General features: G+C 47.1%; 2 protein-coding genes across 2 annotated transcripts in view; one reads left to right on the top strand and one right to left on the bottom strand.

Annotated features, from left to right (window-relative positions):
• TAOK3 (TAO kinase 3) overlaps positions 1-16,618 on the bottom strand; it is a 285,404-nt gene extending 268,786 nt beyond the window's left edge. Inside the window, exon 1 of the mRNA XM_073559574.1 lies at positions 16,474-16,618. The gene's annotated coding sequence lies outside the window, so the exon portion shown is untranslated. The remainder of the gene's footprint in view (positions 1-16,473) is intronic.
• Positions 16,619-23,855: 7,237 nt separating this feature from the next.
• SUDS3 (SDS3 homolog, SIN3A corepressor complex component) overlaps positions 23,856-25,712 on the top strand; it is an 81,849-nt gene continuing 79,992 nt past the window's right edge. Inside the window, exon 1 of the mRNA XM_073559489.1 lies at positions 23,856-23,904. The gene's annotated coding sequence lies outside the window, so the exon portion shown is untranslated. The remainder of the gene's footprint in view (positions 23,905-25,712) is intronic.

The following is a 25,712-nucleotide window of genomic DNA, read 5'->3' as shown; positions in this document are numbered from 1 at the left end:
GCGCTGTGTGTAGGCGGCGCATGCGCCGTTCCCCTACTTCCGCAAACCTCGCCCACCCGGCGGTGCCCTGCCAGCAGGCAAGCGGGGATCACAAGGACCCCGGTCATGTGCTGACACAAGCTGTGCCGGATGGGCAGGGCTGCAGGGAGTAAGGCCAACTCCCTGCGAAACAGAGTAGCGAAACGTGCGTCGGGGTTTTTAGGACGTGGCTGCCTAGTTATCTTGGTGTTAGTATCCCATCTCCTCCTTCCAAATCTCGGGATTTGCCTTGTTATATTGCACTACATGTGATGGGGGACATTATGGAGCATGAACTGTCATGCAGGTCCTGCTGAATTATTTGCTATTACATGAGTATCTCGGGTTATGCAAAATAATGGATGAGTGATATATAGTGGAGATACTTGTTATTGTAATAACTTTTCTCTTACTTTTTGGATCTATTGACCAATACTTGGTGGCACATGTCTGAATTTTTTGGTGTCTTTTTGTTTACACATTGTCTAAATTGTTCATGTTTTTAACTATTTGTATACGGCAATAAAGAATTGATATATATTTTTTATTGAAAAAAGCTCCTGCGTTTCTCTGGTGTATCATTATGCTATAAGCATTTGAGTATTTGGTTGCAACTTCAAGGGTGTTTTGCACACCTGGTGCCTTTGATTAGGAGTCTGGTGTTCAAATTACTAATAGGCTATATATTGTGCGCAGGTCTTCCCCATAGACTATTTATTGCACGCAGGTCTTCCCCATAGGCTATATATTGCGCGCAGGTCTTCCCCATAGGATATATATTGCGTGCAGGTCTTCCCCCATACACTATATAGTGTGCACAGGTCTTCCCCATAGGATATATAGTGTGCGCAGGTCTTCCCCATGGGGTATATATTGTGCGCAGGTCTTCCCCATGGGGTATATATTGTGCGCAGGTCTTCCCCATGGGGTATATAGTGTGCGCAGGTCTTCCCCATGGGGTATATAGTGTGCGCAGGTCTTCCCCATAGGGTATATAGTGTGCGCAGGTCTTCCCCATAGGGTATATAGTGTGCGCAGGTCTTCCCCATAGGGTATATAGTGTGCGCAGGTCTTCCCCATAGGGTATATAGTGTGCGCAGGTCTTCCCCATAGGGTATATAGTGTGCGCAGTAGGGTGACCGCTAGAGTTGAGCGATACCAGCCGATACTTGAAAATATCGGATCGGAATGGATCGGCCGATCTTAAAAAAAAATATCGGTATCGCCGATTCCGATACCGGGAACCAATGCAAGTCAATGGGGCCAAAATATCGGAATTAAAAAAAAACCCTTTCTTTCCTTGTAGGTTAATTCTACATGAAGAAAAACAACTAAGAATAATGTAGAATGTATTGTGGGAGGTGGAGGAGACATTAAAGCCATAGAGTTTTAGCCCAATCAAAAGGAATAGCAGGAATTAAACTTTTTTTTTAAAGACGTTAGGAGTTACAAAGATATTGACTATGTTAGCCTCATTTATATTTTGCCAGACATGTATGTCTTCTTCTTCTTTCTTCTTCTTTCTTATTCTTCTTCCCTTTTTTACCTTCTTCTTATTCCTTTTTTTTACATTCTTCTTCTTCTTCCTTTTTTTACATTCTTCTACTTCCTTTTTTTACATTCTTCTTCTTCTTCCTTTTTTTACATTCTTCTTATTCCTTTTTTTACATTCTTCTTATTCCTTTTTTTACATTCTTCTTCCTTTTTTAAATTCTTCTACTTCCTTTTTTTACATTCTTCTTCTTCTTCTTCTTCTTCTTCTTCTTCTTCTTCTTCTTCTTCTTCCTTTTCTTACATTCTTCATATTCTTCTTATTCAACAATTATTATTCTACATATTCAACTTCTTCATCTTCTTCCTATTCTTCTTCATCATATTCTTGTTTGTGTCAGGCATTCCTGTAGTTGTTATCTAGAAAAGTTAGAAGTTTACACCCTCCGTTCTGCCTGTCACAAAAGATTTACAACAGGATTTGTCCGCGTTCAGTTTGGCCTGCAGCAGCAGGCCTTTTCCAGGGGCACCACGAGGAGGAACGGACTCACCCCCATACACTGCTTAGTCTTCTTCTGCTTATAAATAAGATGATATCATTTGCTCAGAGTATTAGTCTTATGCTTAATGTTCTTCTGCTTTGTTTTTTTATGCTTCTTTGTCTTCTCTCTCTTGTTGTTCTGCATCTTGGTGGTTGTCTTCCTGTTCTTTGTCCTCTTGAACCAGCTGACGGTACTGGCACCCGGAGGGGCAGCAGAAGGAACAAGAGCCAATGGCACTACCGAGGACCAGCTGACGGTGCTGGAACCCGGTTACTAAGCAGGAGGTACCTGTGCTACAAAGCACTACCAAGGACCAGCAGACGTTGCCGGAACTCGGATACCGAGATGGAGGCACCTAGGCCAAAGGCTCTGACGAGAACCAGCTGACGGTGCTGGAACCCGGAGGGGTAGCATAAGCTGCAAGAGCAAATGGAAATAGCGAGGACCAGCTGACAGTGCTGGCACCCGGAGGGGCAGCAGAAGGAATAAGAGCCAATGGCACAACCGAGGACCTGCTGACGGTGCTGGAACCCGGTTACTAAGCAGGAGGTACCTGTGCTACAAAGCACTACCAAGGACCAGCAGACGTTGCCGGAACTCGGATACCGAGATGGAGGCACCTAGGCCATAGGCTCTGACGAGAACCAGCTGACGGTGCTGGAACCCGGAGGGGTAGCATAAGCTGCAAGAGCAAATGGAAATAGCGAGGACCAGCTGACAGTGCTGGCACCCGGAGGGGCAGCAGAAGGAATAAGAGCCAATGGCACAACCGAGGACCAGCTGACGGTGCTGGAACCCGGTTACTAAGCAGGAGGTACCTGTGCTACAAAGCACTACCAAGGACCAGCAGACGTTGCCGGAACTCGGATACCGAGATGGAGGCACCTAGGCCAAAGGCTCTGACGAGAACCAGCTGACGGTGCTGGAACCCGGAGGGGTATCAGAAGTTACCCCTGAAAAGCAAAGTTGGCATGCCGCAAGCTGGCCGCAGTTACCGAATCACACAGTCCTACAGGGGGTGCTTGTCCTACTGGCACTATGGAACAAGCCTTTCTTACCAGAACCCGCAGTCCACATAGGAAGCACCTAAACTGCTGGCACCCTAGCCTCGGCTAACCCAACCGCAACACGACATGGCAACTTGGGGTGGCAAACTGACATTGACACTTCCCGGAAACAGCAGGCAGGGCTGGAACCAAGCTGGGCAGGAGGGAGTACCCGTGCCAAAGTCAGTTATGAGCAGCAACTGGCGATGTTGGAGCCCAGGACAAGCACTTAGCAGGCTGAGGCCTGATGTGCTGTCAATTGGGAGGCAGCAGGACAGATTGCCATCAAAACAGCAGGGGAACAGCTGACGTTACTGAACCCCACAAACACAGGAGCTAGTGTTTTACTCTGTGAAGACGGCACTTCCGAGCAACAACTGGCTGTGTTGAAGCCCAGGGACAAGCACGGAGCAGGCTGAGGCTGCATTGAAGAAATTTTAAGATCGGTTGTAGACTACTAATTTTAACCAAGCTCCACTTAGGCCTGTGGCTTCACTGATTTTCGTATTTCCCCTGTCCTCCAACCCCGCCAGTTACAGCTCCGAAGTGGCGTCTGCACAATCCACACTTGTTCCTGTGTTACAGGTGTTCAGTCCGGTCAGTTAATCCCCTGATGGGAATGTGGACAGAGCAGGCGACATTGCCGGACACACATCAGGGGATTAACTGACCGGACTGAACACCTGTAACACAGGAACAAGTGTGGATTGTGCAGACGCCACTTCGGAGCTGTAACTGGCAGGGTTGGAGGACAGGGGAAATACGAGAGACAGTGGAGCCACAGGCCTAATTGGAGCACGGTTAAAAATCAGTAGTGGTACGACTGTGTAGGCAGCAGGAGACTTTGCCATCTACACAGCAGGGGATCAGCTGACGTTACTGAACACCACTGAGACACGGGAGCAAGTGTCTCTTTCCGTGTGGACGGCACTTCCGAACTACAACTGGCTGTGTTGAAGCCCAGGAAATTGGAGGGTGTAGGCAGAGGCCTACTGTATTTTGAATGAGGTGACAGCAGGAGAGACTGCCATCCACACAGCAGGGGATCAGCTGACGTTACTGAACCCCACTGAGACACGGGAGCAAGTATCTCTTTCCGTGTGGACGGCACTTCCGAACTACAACTGGCTGTGTTGAAGCCCAGGAAATTGGAGGGTGTAGGCAGAGGCCTACTGTATTTTGAATGAGGTGACAGCAGGAGAGACTGCCATCCACACAGCAGGGGATCAGCTGACGTTACTGAACCCCACTGAGACACGGGAGCAAGTATCTCTTTCCGTGTGGACGGCACTTCCGAACTACAACTTGCTGTGTTGAAGCCCAGGAAATTGGAGGGTGTAGGCAGAGGCCTACTGTATTTTGAATGAGGTGACAGCAGGAGAGACTGCCATCCACACAGCAGGGGATCAGCTGACGTTACTGAACCCCACTGAGACACGGGAGCAAGTATCTCTTTCCGTGTGGACGGCACTTCCGAACTACAACTGGCTGTGTTGAAGCCCAGGAAATTGGAGGGTGTAGGCAGAGGCCTACTGTATTTTGAATGAGGTGACAGCAGGAGAGACTGCCATCCACACAGCAGGGGATCAGCTGACGTTACTGAACCCCACTGAGACACGGGAGCAAGTATCTCTTTCCGTGTGGACGGCACTTCCGAACTACAACTGGCTGTGTTGAAGCCCAGGAAATAGGAGGGTGTAGGCAGAGGCCTACTGTATTTTGAATGAGGTGACAGCAGGAGAGACTGCCATCCACACAGCAGGGGATCAGCTGGCGTTACTGAACCCCACTGAGACACGGGAGCAAGTATCTCTTTCCGTGTGGACGGCACTTCCGAACTACAACTGGCTGTGTTGAAGCCCAGGAAATTGGAGGGTGTAGGCAGAGGCCTACTGTATTTTGAATGACGTGACAGCAGGAGAGACTGCCATCCACACAGCAGGGGATCAGCTGACGTTACTGAACCCCACTGAGACACGGGAGCAAGTATCTCTTTCCGTGTGGACGGCACTTCCGAACTACAACTGGTTGTGTTGAAGCCCAGGAAGTTGGAGGGTGTAGGCAGAGGCCTACTGTATTTTGAATGAGGTGACAGCAGGAGAGACTGCCATCCACACAGCAGGGGATCAGCTGACGTTACTGAACCCCACTGAGACACGGGAGCAAGTATCTCTTTCCGTGTGGACGGCACTTCCGAACTACAACTGGCTGTGTTGAAGCCCAGGAAATAGGAGGGTGTAGGCAGAGGCCTACTGTATTTTGAATGAGGTGACAGCAGGAGAGACTGCCATCTCCACAGCAGGGGAACAGCTGGCATTGCTGAACCCCACTAACACTTGAACGAATGTGTTTGGCTCTGTGGAGACGACACTTCTGAACACCAACTGACGCTGTTGGAGCCCAGGATTAGGCGAGGAGCAGGCTGGGGCCTACTGGATTTTGGCAGGTGAAGGCAGCAGGAGACTTGCCATCTCCACAGCAGGGGAACAGCTGGCAGTGCTGAACCCCACTAACACTTGAACGAATGTGTTTGGCTCTGTGGAGACGACACTTCTGAACACCAACTGACGCTGTTGGAGCCCAGGATTAGGCGAGGAGCAGGCTGGGGCCTGTTGTTTTTGGCAGGTGAAGGCAGCAGGAGACTTGCCATCTCCACAGCAGGGGAACAGCTGGCAGTGCTGAAACCCACTAACACTCGAACGAATGTGTTTGGCTCTGTGGAGACGACACTTCTGAACACCAACTGACGCTGTTGGAGCCCAGGATTAGGCGTGGAGCAGGCTGGGGCCTACTGGATTTTGGCAGGTGAAGGCAGCAGGAGACTTGCCATCTCCACAGCAGGGGAACAGCTGGCAGTGCTGAACCCCACTAACACTTGAACGAATGTGTTTGGCTCTGTGGAGACGACACTTCTGAACACCAACTGACGCTGTTGGAGCCCAGGATTAGGCGAGGAGCAGGCTGGGGCCTGTTGTTTTTGGCAGGTGAAGGCAGCAGGAGACTTGCCATCTCCACAGCAGGGGAACAGCTGGCAGTGCTGAAACCCACTAACACTCGAACGAATGTGTTTGGCTCTGTGGAGACGACACTTCTGAACACCAACTGACACTGTTGGAGCCCAGGATTACGCATGCAGAGGCCAATGGGCAGCGGTTTTTATGGAGGTTGTGGACTACTACTGATTCTAACCATGCTCCACTTAGGCCTCTGGCTCTACTGTCTCTACTATTTACCCTGGCCTCCAACCCCGCCAGCTACATCTCTGAAGTGGCGTCAGCACAATCTACACTTGTTCCTGTGTTACTGGTGCTCAGTCCCGTCAGTTGATCCCCTGATGTTTGTCCGGCAAGTTCGCCAGCTCTGTCCTCATTCCCACTACTGGTTATGGGAATGTGGACAGAGCAGGAGACCTTGCCGGACACACATCAGGGGATAAACTGATGGGACTGAGCCACAGGAACACAGGAACAAGTGTAGATTGTGCTGACGCCACTTCAGAGATGTAGATGGCGGGGTTGGAGGTCAGGGGAAATAGTAGAGACAGTGGAGCCAGAGACCTAAGTTGGGCACGGTTAAAAATCAGTAGTGGTTTGAATGTTGATGGAGCTGGTGACTTTGCCGTCCACACAGCAGGGGATCAGCTGGCATTACTGAACCCCACTAACACAGGAGCTAGTGTGTTTCTCTGTGCAGACGACACATCTGAGCGACAACTGGCTGTGTTGAAGCACAGGGATTATAGTTCAGGTGGTAGAAAAATGAACACACCAGCAGACCTGGATACAGTTGCCAACCACTAATTTAGTCTGTAAGAGGAATGGCAAAGTCTTTGGAGATCCAGGCCTTGTTCATTTTCAGAAAAGTCAGCCGGTCAACATTATCGGAAGATAGTCGCGTGCGACGGTCTGTTAGTACACCACCTGCGGCACTAAAGACACGTTCCGATAATACACTGGCAGCAGGGCAAGCCAGCACCTCCAATGCATACTGGCTAAGCTCTGGCCATGTATCCAGCTTAGAGACCCAAAACTTGAAGGGGGAAGAGCCATCTGGGAGTACAGCGACAGGGCAAGACATGTAGTCTGACACCATCTGACGGAAGCGTTGCCTCCTGCTGACTCGAGGCGTCGCTGATGGTGTAGACAATTGTGGTGGACACACAAAACTTTGCCACATTTGGGCCATAGTGGTCTTGCCTTGTGCTGCGGCGCTGCCTCTGCTCCCTCTTTGTGCAGAGTTTCCTCCACTGCCTCGACGCACAGAGCTGCTTTTTAAAGCACTAGCAACAATGCTGTCGGGTGGAATGGAAAACATTATGGACTGCACCAGTGACTCTTCGTACTCCCGCATTTTACGCTCCCGGTTCAACGTTGGTATGAGCCTTTGTACGCTGTCCCGGTAGCGAGGATCTAGGAGGGTGTACACCCAATAATCAGCCGAGACGAGAATGTGGGCGATGCGGCGGTCGTTTCTCAGGCACTGCAGCATGAAATCAACCATGTGCTGCAGACTCCCAACTGCCAAAGAACCGCTGTCCCCTGTTTGAGGCGTGACCTCGGCCTGCTCTGCATCACCCCACCCTCACTGTACATACTGAGTAGAGGTTTGTGTACCTCCCTCCTCTGGAGAGATGTCTTCCTCCTCCATCGACTCCTCCTCACAAAGTGTCCCCTACCTAGGCCTTTGTGAGGAAACACGTAGCGCAGACTGTCCAGAAGCAGATGGCATTTGGGACTCCTTATCCTCCACCTCTTCCGAAACCTCATCCCTTAGTGCTTGCAGTGTTTGTTGAAGCAGGCAGATAAGGGGGACAGTCATGCTGACTAGTGCATCATCTGCACTCGCCATCCGCGTGGATTCATCGAAGGCACGCAAAACGAGGCAGATGTCCTTCATAGAGGCCCACTCAATGGTGCTGAAGTGTGAACGGCGCACAGTGCGACTTGTTTGCGCCTGATGCAGCTGGTACTCCATGACTGCTGCCTGCTGCTCACACAACCGCTCCAACATATGTAACGTTGAATTCCACCGGGTGGGTAGGTCACATATGATGCGATGTTCCGGAAGGCCAAATCGTCGCTGCAGAGCAGCGAGGCGCGATCTTGCCGTGCTGGAACGTCGCAAGTGAGCGCACTCTATGCGGACCTTGTGCAACAGTGCATCAAGATCCGGATAGTCCCTCAGAAAGCTCTGCACGACCAAGTTAAGAACATGTGCCAGACATGGGATGTGTGTGAGGTTGCCTAGGCCAAGAGCTGCCACCAGATTTCGGCCATTGTCACACACTACCAAGCCCGGCTGGAGATTCGCTGGCCCAAACCACACATCGCTCTCCAGCTTGATAGCATTCCAGAGCTCCTGCGCTGTGTGGCTTCGATTCCCCAAAGAAATTAATTTGAGTACAGCCTGTTGACGTTTGGCCACGGCTGTGCTCATATCGGTCGTAACAGGCTCCTGCTCTGCTGTTTCTGAGGAACTTGAGTAGGAGGAGGAGTCTATGTGTACAGACTGGAGTCCTGCAATCCGTGGCGTTGGAAGAACACGTACAGCGCCACTCTCCAGATCCGTACCCGGCTCCACAACATTGACCCAGTGGGCAGTGAGGGAAAGGTATCGTCCCTGTCCATGGTTACTGGTCCACGCATCGGTGGTCAGGTGGACCTTGCTACTAACGGCGTTTAGTAGCGCATGTTTTATTTTGCCCTCAACATGTTTCTGCAGGGCAGGGACGGCTCGCCTGCTGAAATAAAAGCGGCTGGGCACGTTGTATTGGGGGACTGCCAATGCCATTAAGTCCCGGAAGGTGTCAGTGTCCACCAGCCTGAATGACAGCATTTCAACTGCCAGAAGTTTGGCAATGCCAGCATTCAGAGACTGTGCTCGGGGATGGTTTGCCGAGTAAGGGCGCCTTTTATCTCATGCCTGTGCTACCGATGGCTGTGATGGATGGGAACGTGCTGCTATGGGTGTAATCTGACAGGGTCTCCGGACAACAGTGGCAGAGGTTCTTCCTTGGCGATCCTGTGAGGAAGCCGAACCAGCAGTGTGTGAGCTGGAGGAAGAGGCCCCAACACGAACTGAAGAGGTGGTAGGTGGTGCTGTACGTTGGCCTACGTCTTCAGGGTGTCTCTGCAACTCCAACTCGTGCTTGGTGCGCACATGTTTCCACATATTTGTGGTATTGAGGTTGCTGACATTTCTCCCTCTTTTGACTCTCTGATGACACAGCTTGCATTTGACAAAGCAAATGTCATCTGCAACTGTGTCAAAAAAGGACCACGCACTGCAACTCTTGGGAGCGCCCGGTTTGCCTTTGGAATGAGGAATGCTCCTAACGGGTGCCGAAGTGGAGGGTACAGGCAACCAAGTCTTCCCCCTCCCTCTGCCTCCTGTTTTGGCCGGTAGGGGAATCTCTTCCTCCGAGCTGCTCCCACCACCTTCCTGTTCCTCACGCCATGATGGGTCAAGGACCTCATCATCTTCCCTCCCCTCTTCAAACAGCTGCTTCTCCGGGGTTGTCTCGCCAGCACCGTACGCACCAGAAAGTGGCAACTGAGTCTCGTCATCATCTGATGCGTACTGAGGTGTGCTGACCATAGGCACTGGCCCACTCGCCTCTTCAGATTCAGAGGGACAAAGAAGTTGCGCATCACTGCATACTCCCTCTTCTTCACATTCAGGAATGCTGCTTGGCTGGCCCCCTCTTTCCAAGCCAACAGATTCCGAGAACAGAAGTAGAGACTGTGATGGCTCCTGTCCATGTCTCTCTGACTGCCTGGGCACTTTGGCAGGTGGTGAAGAGACAGATGGTTGCTCTTCGGTGCTCTGACCCTGAGAGGATGCGGAAGTAATTGAAGTCGATGCGTTAGCTGCCATCCATCCGACAACGGCTTCAATTTGTTCCTCCCGCAGCAGTGGGGTACGTTGAGGTCCTACAAAGCTGCGCATAAAGGACTGTTGCCTGCTAAAACTGGGGGATGCTGATCCACTGGTGCCCGCAGCAGGCCCAGAATCCCCACGTCCTCTACCTGTAGAATCCCCACGTCCTCTCCCTGCAGAATCCCCACGTCCTCTCCCTGCAGAATCCCCACGTCCTCTCCCTGCTGAAACTCCACGCCCACGCCCACGCGCCTTACTCCCTGCCTTCTTCATCTTGCAAGACTGCTTAAGATAGGCAGAAAAGTACAAAGGGGGCCTTAGTGTGCTTATTCCTGAACAGCTGGTTACAGGTACAAGAAACACTAATTTTATGAAGTGTGTGTGTGTGTGGACTACACTTTAATAGGAGCTGATGTGGCCTACACAAGTTCCAAATGTAGTGTTTGGTGAACTTTTTTTGTGGTTTCTTTGTTGGAAACAAACTCAAAGTATGTGAACAAAGAATTGAAACTGATAGTATCACCAACTTTTTGGAGCTATTACAATGCAGGCAGGTAACCTACAATGCAAAAGATGAGGCTCCAAAAAAATTGGGTAATACTAATCTGGCTGCGCCGGCAGGGCACAAGCCAGAAAAAAAGGCTCCTCTATCTACTCCTATATAGTGTTTGCAACCAACCAATGTTGATGGATACGGATGGATGCACACTAATAGGAGAAGAAAAAATGAGCTGCACTCAAAGACAAATATGTGTGAGGCAGTGACGCACGTTGAGCGTCCTACAACCAGACGTAGCTGCAGGACACTCTACTCAGCGTGAGCTGCACTCACACACAGTCAGAGACCTCTCAGACAGCCGTCAACAGTGCAGCTAAGTGGGCACTGGCACTGACAGGCTGCAGAAAGGCTCCGCTGTGTACTCCTATATAGTGTTTGCAACCACCGTAGATGGAGACGGATGGATGCACACTAATAGAAGAAAAAATGAGCTGCACTCAAATAAAAATATGTGTGAGGCACTGACGCACGCTGAGCGTCCTACAGCCAGACGTAGCTGCAGGACACACTACTCAGCGTGAGCTGCACTCACACACAGTCAGAGACCTCTCAGACAGCCGTGAACAGTGCAGCAAAGTGGACACTAGCACTGAAAGGCTGCAGAAAGGCTCCGCTGTCTACTACTAGTGTTTGCAACCAACGTATATGGATACGGATGGAAGCACACTAGATTGAAATTATGTAAAAAATGCAGCTCAAAAAATAAAAGATGTATGAGGCAGCAGTGATCACACTGGGTGGCCTACAGCCTGACGTGGCTGCAGGACCCACTCCACAGCGTGAGCTGCACTCACACAGCCCTTGCAGACAGCTGTGAACACTGCTGCTAGGGCAAAGAAGGCTACAGTGGTGGTTTATGTAGCCTGGGTAAAGCACTAGATGTTTGGTGGAATCGCTATTTCTAACTGTCCCTCACAGTCTTCTACAGCAGCCTGTCCCTAACTGAATTCACAGCAGAGTGACCAGAAATGGCGGCTGCGGTGGCTTTTATAGTGCATCATGACATCATTTCGGCAGCCAATCACAGCCATGCCAATAGTTAACATGCCTACATGCCTAACAGGATGTGCCCACACTTCGGAGGATTCCCATTGGCTTAATCAAAGCAAGCAGGCTCATAGCATGATGGGAACTTCCGATTCCGATTCCGGAATCCGATATGACAAAAGTATCGGAAGTCCGTATCGGAATTCCGATACCGCTAATATCGGCCGATACCCGATACTTGCGGTATCGGAATGCTCAACACTAGTGACCGCAAAAAATCGATGTCGGACTTTTGTCCGTCTGGACCCCACAAAACGATTCCCCTTTCCAGATTTTGAGATAGCCAAAATTTGAGCTCGATCAAACGACGTTAACTCGTGCCGCTCGTCGCTCAAAGTTTGAAAAAATCCAAATTGAGGTATTTTAAGATTTAGGTATTTTGCATAGTCTGTTAGACTATAAAGAATGTGACAACAACATTGCAGAAATAGCCCTGACCAAATTTTCGAACCATTTGTGGTATTTGAATGCAGAGTTGGTGGGATTATCGTTTTTTGATCCCACCATTACAGACAATGAAAAGTTGTTAATGGCTAATAAATTGCTCAGTAGCACAGATGAACCATCTTCACTGGCATCCTGTGGGATTGAGGCTGTTCTGATAGCTTCCACTTTCTTGGGGTCTGGTTGTACTCCTTTTGCCGAGAAGATGTGACCATAGAATTCCAATGAACCCTTGTCAAACTCGCACTTCTCTTTGTTTAAAGTGAGTCCAGCAGAAAGCAGACATTCGAAGATAGCATATAGAGCACGATTATGCTCAGCTTGAGTTTTACCAAAAACCAATATGTCATCACTGTAATTAAAGGCATTTGGGATGTGTTGAATGACACTCCTTATTGCATCCTGAAAAATTTCTGCTGCTGAGCAGACTCCAAAAGTCAATCTTTTGTATCTTCTGAGGCCCACATGGGTGACCGTATTTTGCGTTGGTTAGTGTGACCCCGGCCTAATAGAAGATTCTGATGCTGATCACTGTTTTGCTTCTGTCGACCTCTCGCCCATTACAAGTCCCCGCACATGGATCTTCTTATGGGTGTGCTGACTTTGTTTTCCCTTTTTGATTAAAGACATGTCATCCACTTTGCTGGGACTGTAATACGCTGTAATATGGATTTTACATAAAAATATGCAGCAGAACTTCGCCTAAGGCTACTTTCACAGTTTGTAAAAAATTGTAAAAAACTGATGCGATGGATCCGTTTTATCGACGGATCAGACTGCCCTACCTGGCAGGTTTATATACATTTGGGGCTGTGGATATTGGAGCATACCCAGTTTTAAAAAATGGAATCCGTTGCTGGATTCTATAATTTGATGGACAGCGACGGATCCGGCGCCCATAGGCTTCCATTCTAGCAAACGACGGACGGCACCGGATCCGTCGCTGTCTGACTTTTCGACAGAGACAAAAAACGTTACTTTGTCCGTTGTCTCCGGACAAACAATTTCCAACGTATCCAGCAAACAACAGATGAAATGTGTGGCCATCAGTCAGAATCCGTTGCTAATACAAGTCTATGGCCGGGGTCACACTTGCGAGAAACTCGCATGAGTCTTGCACCTCAATATCCGGCACTGCCACCTGCACTCGGAGTGTTCAGTTGCATAGAAATACATGCATCCGCACGCTCCGATCCTGAGTGCCGGCGGCAGTGCCGGGTTTTGAAGTGTGAGACTCGAGCGGGTTTCTCGCAAGTGTGACCCTGGCCTAAGAGAAAAAAACGGATCCGGCGGCAGTTGCCGGATCCGTTTTTTTCAAAATTTGAAGGATTGCGACTGATGGCAAAAAACTGAAATGTGAAAGAGGATTAAATGAGTGCCTGCAGCAGCTGGATGTAAGTGCGGTGCGAGTGTGGGAGGAACGGTCCCCCCCCGTCGAGTGTCCGGGCCGGAACCAAAGGAGCCGTCATCCAGGTTCCGGGGGGAAACTGTTACCGGGGGACATAGTTCAGGGACGGTCCGTTGTGACAGACAGGAGAGCTAGGGGGGGGACCAGTATAAAGAGGGCGGGGAATTCCCCGGGCAATGAGTCAGCAGACCAGGACAGAGGCAGCTGGAGACGAAGGGAGCAACTGCAAGCGAGAGTAACTTACCAGGGCCAGGCAAAACGCTCACTGAAGGCCCCAGAGAGACTGCGCCAAGACGAACAGCTGAGACTCGTCGCCCCGCTACAGCCCGCGGCCGCTGCAGCCTCAGTCCAACCAGCGGCCGCTGCTGCCTCTCCTCAGCCTGCGGCCGCCTTTCCTCAGCCCGCGGCCTGTCCCCCGCCACCTGCAGCCGCCCCGCTCTCACCAGTGGCCGCGGCAAGTGCAGTGTTGTTGGTGGCCACCACTGTCCCGCTCCGATCCGCAGCAGGAGCTGAGCCTCTGCTTGCTGCGGATTCCCCGTCGCAGCCATTAGCTGTGCAGGTGGCCCGTTATTTGGCACCCGACATCGCTGCCGCTTGCCCCAGTCCAGGGGCTGCGGCCTGTAATATCCACACGTTATGAAGAATTCAAGGTATTAAACTTTAGATATGTTTTATTCTTCGTCCTCCAGCACACAGCATAACAGTTGCATTCACATGCTACCCAGAAGTGAAACTGAAACTTCCCTTCTTCTCCCTCTTGTCTCCACCCCCCAAGTCCCATAAGTCTGGCTTGCTTAAAGAGACAGATCTAATTATTATACATTACACGGCCTATCAGTCCAAGGACTCCGCCGAGCCCCGTGGGGCTCCAGGGTCAACAGCGCGCCAGAGCGCGTGAAGATTCCGCCAGCGCCTCAGCAACTGGGCCCAGCAACTACTACGCCGAAGGACCACCATCCCGAACGGTGTGGGACGTCTGGACAGCTAAGTGACTGTATCATTACGGACCTGTAGTCTGCCATACCGCGGCCCTATAGTGACCGGCTATTGCCGGGAGTAGTCCTGTTCTAACGTTTTGTGTTTGCTTGTATCGAGCCCCTGCGAGGGCAACCTGTGTTACCCCCTTTTTGCTGATCAAGCCTTGACTGAGTAAAGTTCCCTCTAGTCGTATAAACGTTATTCTAGTAAGCACCAAATTGTCTCGCGGCTCATCACTGCATCCTGCGTATCTGCAAACACCACACGGACAGAGAGGCGGTTATCATAGAAGTGATCATATGCCGCAGTCTGTCCTGGAGAGGGTGAGGAAAGGACAGTTTGTTTTTTAAAACGGCAATCAGGGGACAGGAGGTTTTGAAACCGGAATACTTCTTTAACGCTTTCAACCTCACCTGCTTCACTGCAGCTCACACTGTCAGATCAGTCAGTAAGGATTTAGGGGACTCTAAGGGTACACTAGGCATTTTTTCAGTGTTTTTTTTTTTTGTTTTTTTTCTTCTGCAGCAAAACCTGATATATTGTCAGGAAAGAAGCTGCAGGAAAAAGAAAACAAAAAATGTCTTCCTTAGTTTTTCGCATGCTAGATTTGTCTTTTGTGCATGCTGATAAAGTTAAGTGTTGAAAAGTCACATTCCCTATAATAATAATATTTTTTTTTTATATAGTGCTAACATATTCCACAGCGCTTTAGGCTATGTGCACACGGTGCGTTTCTGCTGCATATACGCAGCAGATTTGGCCCTGCATATACGCAGCAGAACTGCATGTGATGTACAGCACCATTGCAGCCTATGTGAAACAAAATCCGCGGTGCACGTGCTGCTTTTTTTTTCTGCGCGGATTTGGTGCAGAATGAAAAAAGCAGCATGTCACTTCTTTTGTGCGTTTTTGGTGCAGTTTTCCACCTGCTCCATTCTAGAAAACCGCAGGGGAAAACTGCACAAAAAAAAAAGCACTAAGGCTACGTGCACACGTACTTTTCTGCCCTGCGGATTTTTCCGCGCAGAATTGAAGAAATCCGCAAGTCAAATGACCTGCATTTTTCCTGCGGATTTCTTCCTGTTTTCTTGCGGTTTTTGTGCGGGTTTTCCCCTGCGGATTTGTAGAATGGAGCAGGTGGAAAACCGCATAAAAGTGACATGCTGCATATTTTGAACCACAAGAAAACCGTACGGAAAAATCTGCAGCGTCTGCACAGCGTTTTTTTCTATTAACATGCTACTGTACATCACAATGCGGATATGCAGCGCTTCTGCGCGGTAAGATTCGCTGCGGATCCACTGGAAATCTGCATCGTGTGCACATGGCCTAAATATGCTGGTCATTTGACCTGCAGATTTAGTGAAATCTGCGCAGAAAATTCCAAAGCAGAATACGCACCGTGTGCACACACCCTTACAGTTTTTGCACACATTATCATCACTGTCCACAATCTAAATTCCCTATCAGTATGTCTTTGGATTGTGGGAGGAAACCAGAAAACCCGGAGGAAACCCACGCAAACACGGGGAGAACATACAAACTCCTTGCAGATGTTGTCCTTGGTGGGATTCAAACCCAGGACTCCAGGAATGCAAGTCTGCAGTGCGAACAACTGATCCACTGTGCTGCCCTATCAGGTTTTGTCACAAAAAAACACAGCAAAACATGATACGTGTGTTTTTGGTGCATTTTTTCACCACCCATTCAAGTCAATGGGTGAAAAACTCTGAAAGAAGCGACATGCTCTTTGACCAAAAACCATGCAAAGCACAAAATACTGATGACAAAAAAACAAAGTGTGTATGTGATTTCTGACATCTCGTAGGTTTGCTGGTACTGTAAAACACTGCTGAAAATTGGCATAAAAAAGCAGCAAACATGCCTAGTGTGAACTTAGCCTTAAATGGTGATATTTTTCATCAGTATCTGTTACCAGACACCAGGAGAGGATCCAAAACACAGAAGAGGTGAGAGTGAATGTTATTATTTTTCTCTGTTTGTTCGCCTCTGGTTTTTAGCTTACAAACACTGATGTAAATTACTGCGCCAAATACTCACTGTGTGACTGAGGCGAGGAAGCTGCAGGTAATCCTGTAATATACAGTAAGTCCTTACTTCGAGGATGAGTGCACACTTGCAGGTGCTGTGGCCGGCAGATGTCCAGCCTATGACTCGGTGATGTGTGAGCATGCAGATTCTCAGACGGAGAACAGGCATTGTGTGTGCAGCCCTGTCTCTAACACATGGAGAGCGCCGCAGCCACCTTCTGCTCAATGACAGAAGTGGCCATGGATCCGGGTGGGCCCCTCCATGTGATGGGGCCCAGGGCGACGGCCTCCCCTCGCCCACCAGTAGCTAAGCGACTGTATTGATACATTGCTTTTATATTCAGAACAGCTGCGTAGTTTAAATAATTTTTACTTAAAAGGTAAATCTCTGCAGTTTCTTGTCATTTCATCTGAGAGCAGCATAATGTAGGAAAAGAGACCCTGAGTCCAACGATTTATCACTTAGATTACAGGGTGCAGCCATTCTGACACAGAGTTTTTAGATTTAGCAATGCAGCAGAGCTGAAAACACTATCCTCACCCACACCAGCCTCTCATGCTCATAGCTATAGACAGTGAGCTGCTTATCACATAAGGGGGCGGAGTCACACCAGTGCTCGCAAGACAAACTGGTCAAAACAATAATAATCACACGGTGATTAATCCTTCAGCCTAATTAAACAACACCACATAGCCGGTATGTGACACAACATTGAGTTTACTGTTTTAACCCCTACCTCATGGTGTCCTCAGATTACACAGAAAAAATTCTGCTGACAGATTCCTTTAAATGATTATAACTCTTGCGCTTACTGCAGACCTCACTGCCCAGACAGACCATGACATGTCTTGTGTGGCAGGGGGGGGGGCACAGGGAAGAAAATATTAAGTAGATGATAATTACCTTCATATGGCGCTATGATCATTCATAAATTGCTTTCATAGGTTTGAGCTCCAGGATTAGGAGGGATTTGGGGTGTAAACATAATAAACAATGAGGAAAAACATTAAGCAAACAGAAAAAGGGTCAGTGACCCAAACTGGTAAGTGAAACCACCTAGCCCCATATTATACGAGGTCATAACAAAGTTTTTGCCTGAGGAAGGCTGCACTAATTAGATCTCAGAAGCACATAACCCTGAAATATGCAACGATTATACACTACACATTATAAAAGTGTCTAATGTGCTGCCAGGTTTTAGCTAAGATACAAGACATACTTGTAAGTAGAGATGAAAAAGGTAATGGGGGATGACATATAAATATAATGAGGAGCATAAAATATAAGGAAAGAATGGTTGGCACATCTATCCCTAGATGTATTGTAACTAGTGATGAGCGAGTATACTCTTTGCTCCGGTTTCCCGAGCATGCTCGGGTGATCTCTGAGTATTTTGGTGTGGTCGGACATTTAGTTTTCGTCGTCTCAGCTGCATGATTTGCGACTTGTAGATAGGCTGAATACATGTGGGAATTCCCTTACAAACAGGCATTCCTCACATGTATTCAGCCTGTCCAGCAGCCGCAAATCATGCAGCTGTGGCGATGAAAACTAAATGTCCGAGCACGCCAAATACTTGGAGACCACCCAAGCATGCTCGGGAAACCGGAGCAACGAGTATACTCAATCATCACTAATTGTAACCATTCTTTTAGAAAAGATGGAGTCTAATGACCTGTAGAATGAGCTCACCGAGTCCAAACAGTGAGGAGATCAGACCATAATGGCCAAGGACAGAAAAAGCTAGTCTCCCTAAAGTATGGCTCTGTTCACATGTCCAGTATCATCAGTTAGAGCGGATCCAGCAGCAATCCGTTAACAACAAAGTTGTGCAGATCCAATTGTTTTGTCCGGCTAAAAGAAAATGGTTTCAACTGGATCCATTTTTTAACAATGAAGTCTATGAAAAACTGATGAGTTAAACAGTTCGGCACCTGAGCACCGAAATCTCATTAGCAGAAAAGGTCACATGGTGATTACAGAAGAACAACACAGCGGATTTCTGCACCAAAGATATCAGTGTAATCAGTATTAGGCCACATGCACACATCGAGTATTTGGTGAGCTTTTTACCTCAGTATCTGTAAAAGCCAAAACCAGGAGAGGAACGGTCAGAGGAAAAGTATAATAGAAACACGTCACCACGTCTGGATTTATCACCCACTCCTGGTTTTAGCTTACAAATACTGAGGTAAAAAAATCACCAAATACTGAATGTGTACATGTGGCCTTAGGCTAAGTTCACACTGGGCGTTTTTACTGCTTTTTTTGTTGCTTTTTTATGCTAATTTCCAGCTGCGATTGACAGTATCAGCTATGTCTATGAGATTTCAGAAATCTCATGCACACAGTGTGGTTTTTTTGTTCTCAGTATTTTGCTATTTTTTTTTGGCTATAGAGCTGGTCACTTTCAGCGTTTTTCCAGCGTTTTTCACCCCTTGAAATTAACGTGGTGAAAAACTGAAAAAAAAAAGCACCAAAATGCAGGTATCATTTTTTGCAGCATTTTTTGTAACAAAGCCTCATTCTTTGGAATATGACTTTTTTTTTTCAATACTAAAATTTATCAGCACGCACGCCAAAACTGCCACAAACAAAATGCTAAAAAACGAATCAAAAGCGCAAGAAAAAAAAAAGGAAAACATGCTTTTTTTTTCCTGCAGCTTCTTTCCTTTCAAGAGATCAGGTTTTGCTGCGGAAAACAAAAACGCTGAAAAAACGCCCAGTGTGATCTCACCCTTAGAGCGCCATTACAGTCATGTATTTACTTGCTGACAGGTTCTCTTTAAAAAGGTGCATTTACGCTGGCTGACCACAGCCGCTAAGGGAATTTTCACCCCAAAGGAAACTTCCAGCAAGCAGGACAGTGTACGGAATAATTGACAGTGTGCAGTATTTACAGTGTCAGGATTCAGCTCTGCTTGTTGGTAGGAGCGGTCATCATGTCACTGCAGGAATGTGATTTGTGACTAGATTGTCATCTGCTTTACTCAGCAGAACACTGTGAGAAGATGAAGAGAATCTATTCAGCATGAAACTGCAACTTTGGAAATCACGTTCCTACAGTTACATGACAAATCTGTGGAAAGCCATTTTAACGGCTGCAGTCTGCCAGTGTACATGCACCTTTCTCCTGTCCAAGAATTGTTGAAGCCAGTATCTAGTAAAGGTACTGTCACACTTAGCGATGCACCAGCGATCCGGACCAGTGATATGACGCGGTCAGGATCGCTGGTACATCGCTAAGTGGTCGCTAGTGAGCTGCCACACAGGCAGATCTCACCAGCGACATCGCAGGGGTCGGGGGTCGCTACTTACCTGTCAGACGCGGCGATCCTGACGTCCTCCCGCCAGCGTCCACGTGTCGCTCATCGACGCCACAGGAAGCCCAGCAGGAAGCTGACGACCATAAACGGTCCTGGACGTTCTCGCGCGATCAGCGGGGAGCGGTCGGATGTAAGTGTCAGACATGGCGATATCGCTATAACGTCACAAAAACCAGTGACGTTATAGCGATATTGCTAGCGATATCGCTTAGTGTGACAGGCCCTATAGTCTGCTGTGTGCACTGATAATGATACACAATAAGCATTTGTTGAAGACGTTTCTGCACCAAAAACATGATTCTTGGCAAGAAAAATGCTAGGCAGGAAAATTGCCTTGATATTTATGCTTTTTTTAATGAGATTTTTTCCGTTTTTTTAGAACGGGTGAAAAACACTGAAAGAATAGACGCTGCAGGCATGAAATAGTTTCAAATCTGAAAGGACAAAATAAGCCGCTTTAGGTTTCAGACATCTCACTTTTCTGGTACTATCAAGCATCGTGTTTTTGGGATCATTTATTACAAATATGTCCGTGCCTGCAGTTGGAACATAGAGGGAAATTTATATTCTACATTATGTCAATTCAGTTTTGTCTGTCGATGATAAAGTGCAGTTTACAGCAATTTTTATTTAAAAAAATATGAGCTATACCCAAATCAGCCATAACCCACAACTGCGCGAAAATAATTCACATTCTCCACAGCCTGTCTGCTCTCAAATGCCAGGGCTGAGTTTCAGTTCCAGTCCAGCAATGGGTGAAAGGCTGTGTTCACACGTTCAGGATTTTTCGCTTTTTTTAGCGTTTTTCCCCTGTAAAAACGCTTAAAAAGCGCATACATTAAGCATCCTATTATTATAATGAAATCCGCAATTTTTGTGCCCATGATGTGTTTTTTTTCCGCAAAAAAAATGCATTGCGGAAAAAAACGCAGCATGTTCATTAATTTTGCAGAAATTTTGCGTATTTCATTGTATTAGGATGCTCCGGAAAAAAACGTGAAAAAAGCGATTAAAAACGCGAAAAAAACGTGAAAAAAAATTACAGATTTCCTGGGAAGGAGTCCGGTTTTCCTCAGGAAATGTCTGCATTCGTGTGCACATAGCCTAACTCTGGTGGGACAAGGGTTGTAGTCACTCTCAGAAGCTGGTGTCAACATCAAACCATCAGAACTATTAAGCCGGGGTCACACTTGCGAGTGTGATGCGAGAAACTCGTGCATCAATACCCGACACTGCCACCGGCACTCAGGACGGAGTGTGCGGCTGCATAGAAATACATGCAGCCGCACACTCCGGTCCTGATCGTTGGGGGCACTGCCGGGTATTGATGGGGAGACTCGCGTGAGTTTCTCGAATCACACTCGCAAGTGTGACCCCCAGCCTTAGGGCTCAGTCTGACGTCTGCGCCAATCGGTTTCAGCATGGGCCACTAAAGCACGGACCGGCCGTCACAGCTTGATGTATTCCTATGTAGGTGTCACACCCTGTTCAGGAGATGTATGGTCAGTCTGTGCCTTGTGATCTGAAATCAGACCAATGGTCGCAATGGTTCTACTCCCCTTTGAAAAAGCTAGTACATAAAACGCAAGTCAGGGGCTGCCGCGGCCTGGACCTACCATGGGTAAGCCTCTGAATGGGTGTTGTGTTTTGTTGTGGCACTGGCACATGGATGTATTTTATTAATTCTTGCACTGACCCCTATTTAGCACCATCCATGTGCATTTATGATACTCACCCAGCTTTCCCAGGTCCAATTATTTCTTGACCCTACACCTACCCCCTGCCTTCCTTTAATGTCTCCTCCAGTTGTATGTACTATTTCCATATGGATTTTGTCTTATCTGTTTTTATTGTGATTTTTCAATAAAACTTATATCTTTAGGGTATGTTTCCACGGGACGTATTACATCTGGATTTGCTGCGGATTGAAGGCTGCATACAGCCGCAGCGTTTAATCCGCAGCGACCAGATGTTACAGCATAGTGGAGGGGATTTTTTGAAAGCCCGTCCCCACTAAGCGTCCTAATACGTGGGTGTCACATCCGCGAATTGTGGCTTGCTGCTACTCATTTTTTTCTTAGTTTTCAATACTGTATCTGGAGTACTCCACTGTGTTGATATTTTTTTTTGTATTTGGGGAGAGCTTGATACGCATATGCTCTTAGCCCCGTTACTTTATCTGTGTTTTTTGATTATCCAATGGTCGCAGATGTCTGAAAAAGCCCTTAACCCCTTAAAGTCCAATGGCAGACAGAGTCCGTCATTGGATGCCTCCCACTGTTTGGTGCGGGCTCTGGAGATGAGCCCGCACCTTTTCCGGCACATGACAGCTGATCTGATGAGCTGACATATGCCCGATACAGCCTTGGGTGGAATCGTGATCCACCCACGGCTGTTAACATGTTAAATGCCGCTGTCAAACTCTGACAGCAGCATTTAACATGCACGTGCTGGAAGCACATCATTACCTCCTCCCATTGGCGCTCGTGTCACATGATCGCAGGTCACCGATGGGTTGGCATGACAACCCGGGGCAGGAGACCCCTGTGGTTGTCATAGTCGGATAGCTATGAGGGTCGCCCAGCGGTCGGCACTCATAGCAAGTGAGCATATCTGCTACATAGAGCAGGGCTGTAGCCCTGCTCTATGTAGCATAAGCAATCAGACAAGTGCAACTTCTAGTCTTCCATGGGGACTATTGAAGCAAGTAAGAAAAATGTTTTTAAAAATATTAAAAAAATAACTATATAAAAGTTCAAATCACCCCCCTTTCGCCCCATTCAAAATAAAACAATAAAAAAAATCAAACATACACATATTTGTTATCGCCGGGTTCAGAATTGCCTGATATAGCAATGAAAAAAAGAATTAACCTGATCGCTAAACAGTGTAGCGAGAAAAAAAATTGAAACGCCATAATTACTTTTTTTGGTCGCTGCAACATTGCAATAAAATTAAATAACGAGCGATCAAAATGGTATCCATAAAAATGTCAGATCGGCGCACAAAAAATAAGCCCTCACCCAGCCTCAAAACCCAAAAATGGAAACCCTACGGGTCTGGGAAAATTAAATTTTTTTTTTTCTTTTTTTTTTTTTCTACAATATTTGGAATTTTTGTTCACCACCTAGATAAAGAAGAACCTAGACATGTTTGGTGTCTGTTAACTTGTATTGATCTGGCAAATCATAATGACAGGTCAGTTTTAGCATTTAGTGAACATGGTAAAAAAAAATCCAAAAAAACAAGTGTACTTTTTCCAATTTCACTGCATTTGGAATTTGTTTCCCATTTTCCAGTACATATGGTAAAATCAATGGTACCTTTCAAAAGTACAACTCGTCCCACAAAAAACAAGCCCTCACATGGCCATATTGGCAGAAAAATAAAAAAGTTATGGCCGTGGGAAGAAGGGGACCAAAAACTGGAAACGCAAAAATGGAAACACCCCTGTTCCTTAAGGGGTTAAAGTGAATCTGTCAGCATGTTTTTGCTACCTCATCTGAGAGCAGCCTGATGTAAGGACAGATAGTCTGAATCCAGTGATGTCTCACTTAGATTACTGGGTGCAGCTGTTCTGACACATTTAGAATGAAGCAGTACTGAGAAAGCTACACCTACCCTCACCAGGCTCTTTGTGTACAAAGTCCATAGACAATAAGCTGCTTATCACAGGGGGATATTTGTTTTACCTTTTTAAATCCGCCATGCAGTTCCAGACATATGAAGCTTTTACTTAGTGCTAATTGTTATGGTCTTTACAAGGGGGTGTTGCTCAAAGGTTAATAATGCAGAGCAAAACCTAAGATAAAAAAAATCAGTAAGCAAATACACTGCAGTAAATAAATGGTAGTAGTGCATGAAAATAATATTGAGGATACTGTTTTCAATGGGAGGTCTTGTTACTGTGCAGAGCGACACTATGTCGCCTTTTTTCTTCAAGTGGTGTAGTGTAGAAGTTGGGAAAAAAATAAGTAATGTGCTCTACCAGTGGTGCTCTAGATAACGGTGTTATTTCCTGCAGAGATGAGCCCTGGCTGGAAGAAGTGATGGCGGTCTGTGCTGGATGAAGATGAAAAGCGAAGATGAAGGACTTCACCTAGAGACGTCACTGGTAAGTCAGTGTGTTACCTTTACACTGACACTATACACTGACACTGTATACAGAGCTCCTGTGTAGAGGTGGTGAGTTCTCCTTCAATAGAAGTCTTCAAACAGAGGCTGGACAGACATCTATCTGGGATGATTTAGCGAATCCTGCTTTGAGCAGGGGATTGGACCAGATGGCCCAGGAGGTCCCTTCCAACTCTACGATTCTATGATTCTATGTCACCAGTGATCACTGTAATACCTTTACACTGGCACTATATATAGAGTTCCTGTGTACAATGTCACCAGTAATCACTGTATTACCTGTACACTGACACTATATAGAGAGCTCCTGTGTATAATGTCACTGGTGATCACTGTATTACCTGTACACTGATACTATATACAGGACTCCTGTGTATAATGTCACTGTTGATCACTGTATTACCTGTACACTGACACTATCTACAGAGCTCCTGTGTATAATGTCACTGGGGATCACTGTATTACCTGTACACTGATACTATATACAGGACTCCTGTGTATAATGTCACTGTTGATCACTGTATTACCTGTACACTGACACTATATAACAGAGCTCCTGTGTATGTCACCAGTGATGACTATATTACCTGTACACTGACACTATATGCTGTATACAGAGCTCCTGTGTATAATGTCACTGACCACTATATTACCTTACACGGACACTGTATACGAAGTACAGATCTCCTGTGTATAATAGTACTCATGGTGATATTAGTATTTTTTTTATTAATGATCAGTGTTGTAGTATTCGGTCACTAAGTGGTGGTAATATGTGGTCTGGTCACAGTGTGGCTGTATTTTTTCCTTGTATGTGGTATTATAGATCACTATAAGGTGGTAAAATGTAGTCTGGTCATGGTGTGGTTGTATTTGTTCCTTGTATTATTCGGTCACTGTGGTGGTAATATGTTGTCTGGTCATTGTGAGGTGGTATTTTTTCCTTGTATCTAGTATTATTCAGTCACTGTGGTGGTAATATGTGGTCTGGTCATGGTGTGGCGGTATTTGTTCCTTGTATGTATGTCCTGGTGCGTTGGTATTTGTCACTTGTATTTGGTATTATTGGTCATTTTAAACATTGAAAAATAAATACAAATATACCTTAATTGTATTGGATATTTTAACAAATGATTAATAGGTTAGAGTAGACTAGAGCTCGGCCAAAAGAGTCTGCCTTGTCATGGTGGCAGATTCAAAAATCTTTTGGCCAAAACAAAAGATTCTGACTATATGTGTGATCTGGTGATGGGAACTGTTAATGTGTGATTGGTGAGGACACGGTGCAGAAATGGAGTTTTTCCAAGACAAGATGGTGGGACTGTGGACAGTTCGAGGGGTGGAGGCGGAGTTGGGATGGAGCCTGGACGGAGTCTCAAGGGGGTCTCAAAACTTTCGCCAGTATGGGGCCCCGAAATTCCTAGTGGCAGCCCTGTTCACACTATCAGTATTTGGTCAGTATTTTACATCAGTATTTATAAGCCAAAACCAGGAGTGGAACAAGCAGAGGAAAAGTATAATAGAAACACATCACCACTTCTGTATTTATCACCCACTCCTGGCTCTGGCTTGCAAACACTGATGCAAAAAACTCACCAAATACTGAACGCGTGAACGCCTTTCTGCCTATGTTGATATAGTACTTGTTTCACTGTGGATATTGGAACAATCTTACCAGCTTCTGCTGTCATCTTCTCAAGGTCTTTTGCTTTTGTCCTTGGGTTAATATGCACATGTTGGACCAAAGCACGTTCATCTCTGGGACACAGAACCCATCTCCTTCCTGAG

Source organism: Dendrobates tinctorius, unplaced genomic scaffold (assembly GCF_039654945.1).
Source record: "Dendrobates tinctorius isolate UK_male_01 unplaced genomic scaffold, ASM3965494v1 ptg000003l, whole genome shotgun sequence".
Classification (NCBI taxonomy): Eukaryota; Metazoa; Chordata; class Amphibia; order Anura; family Dendrobatidae; genus Dendrobates; species Dendrobates tinctorius.
The sequence above is the reverse complement of the archived record's forward strand: the minus strand, read 5'-3'. Positions and strand labels throughout refer to the sequence as shown.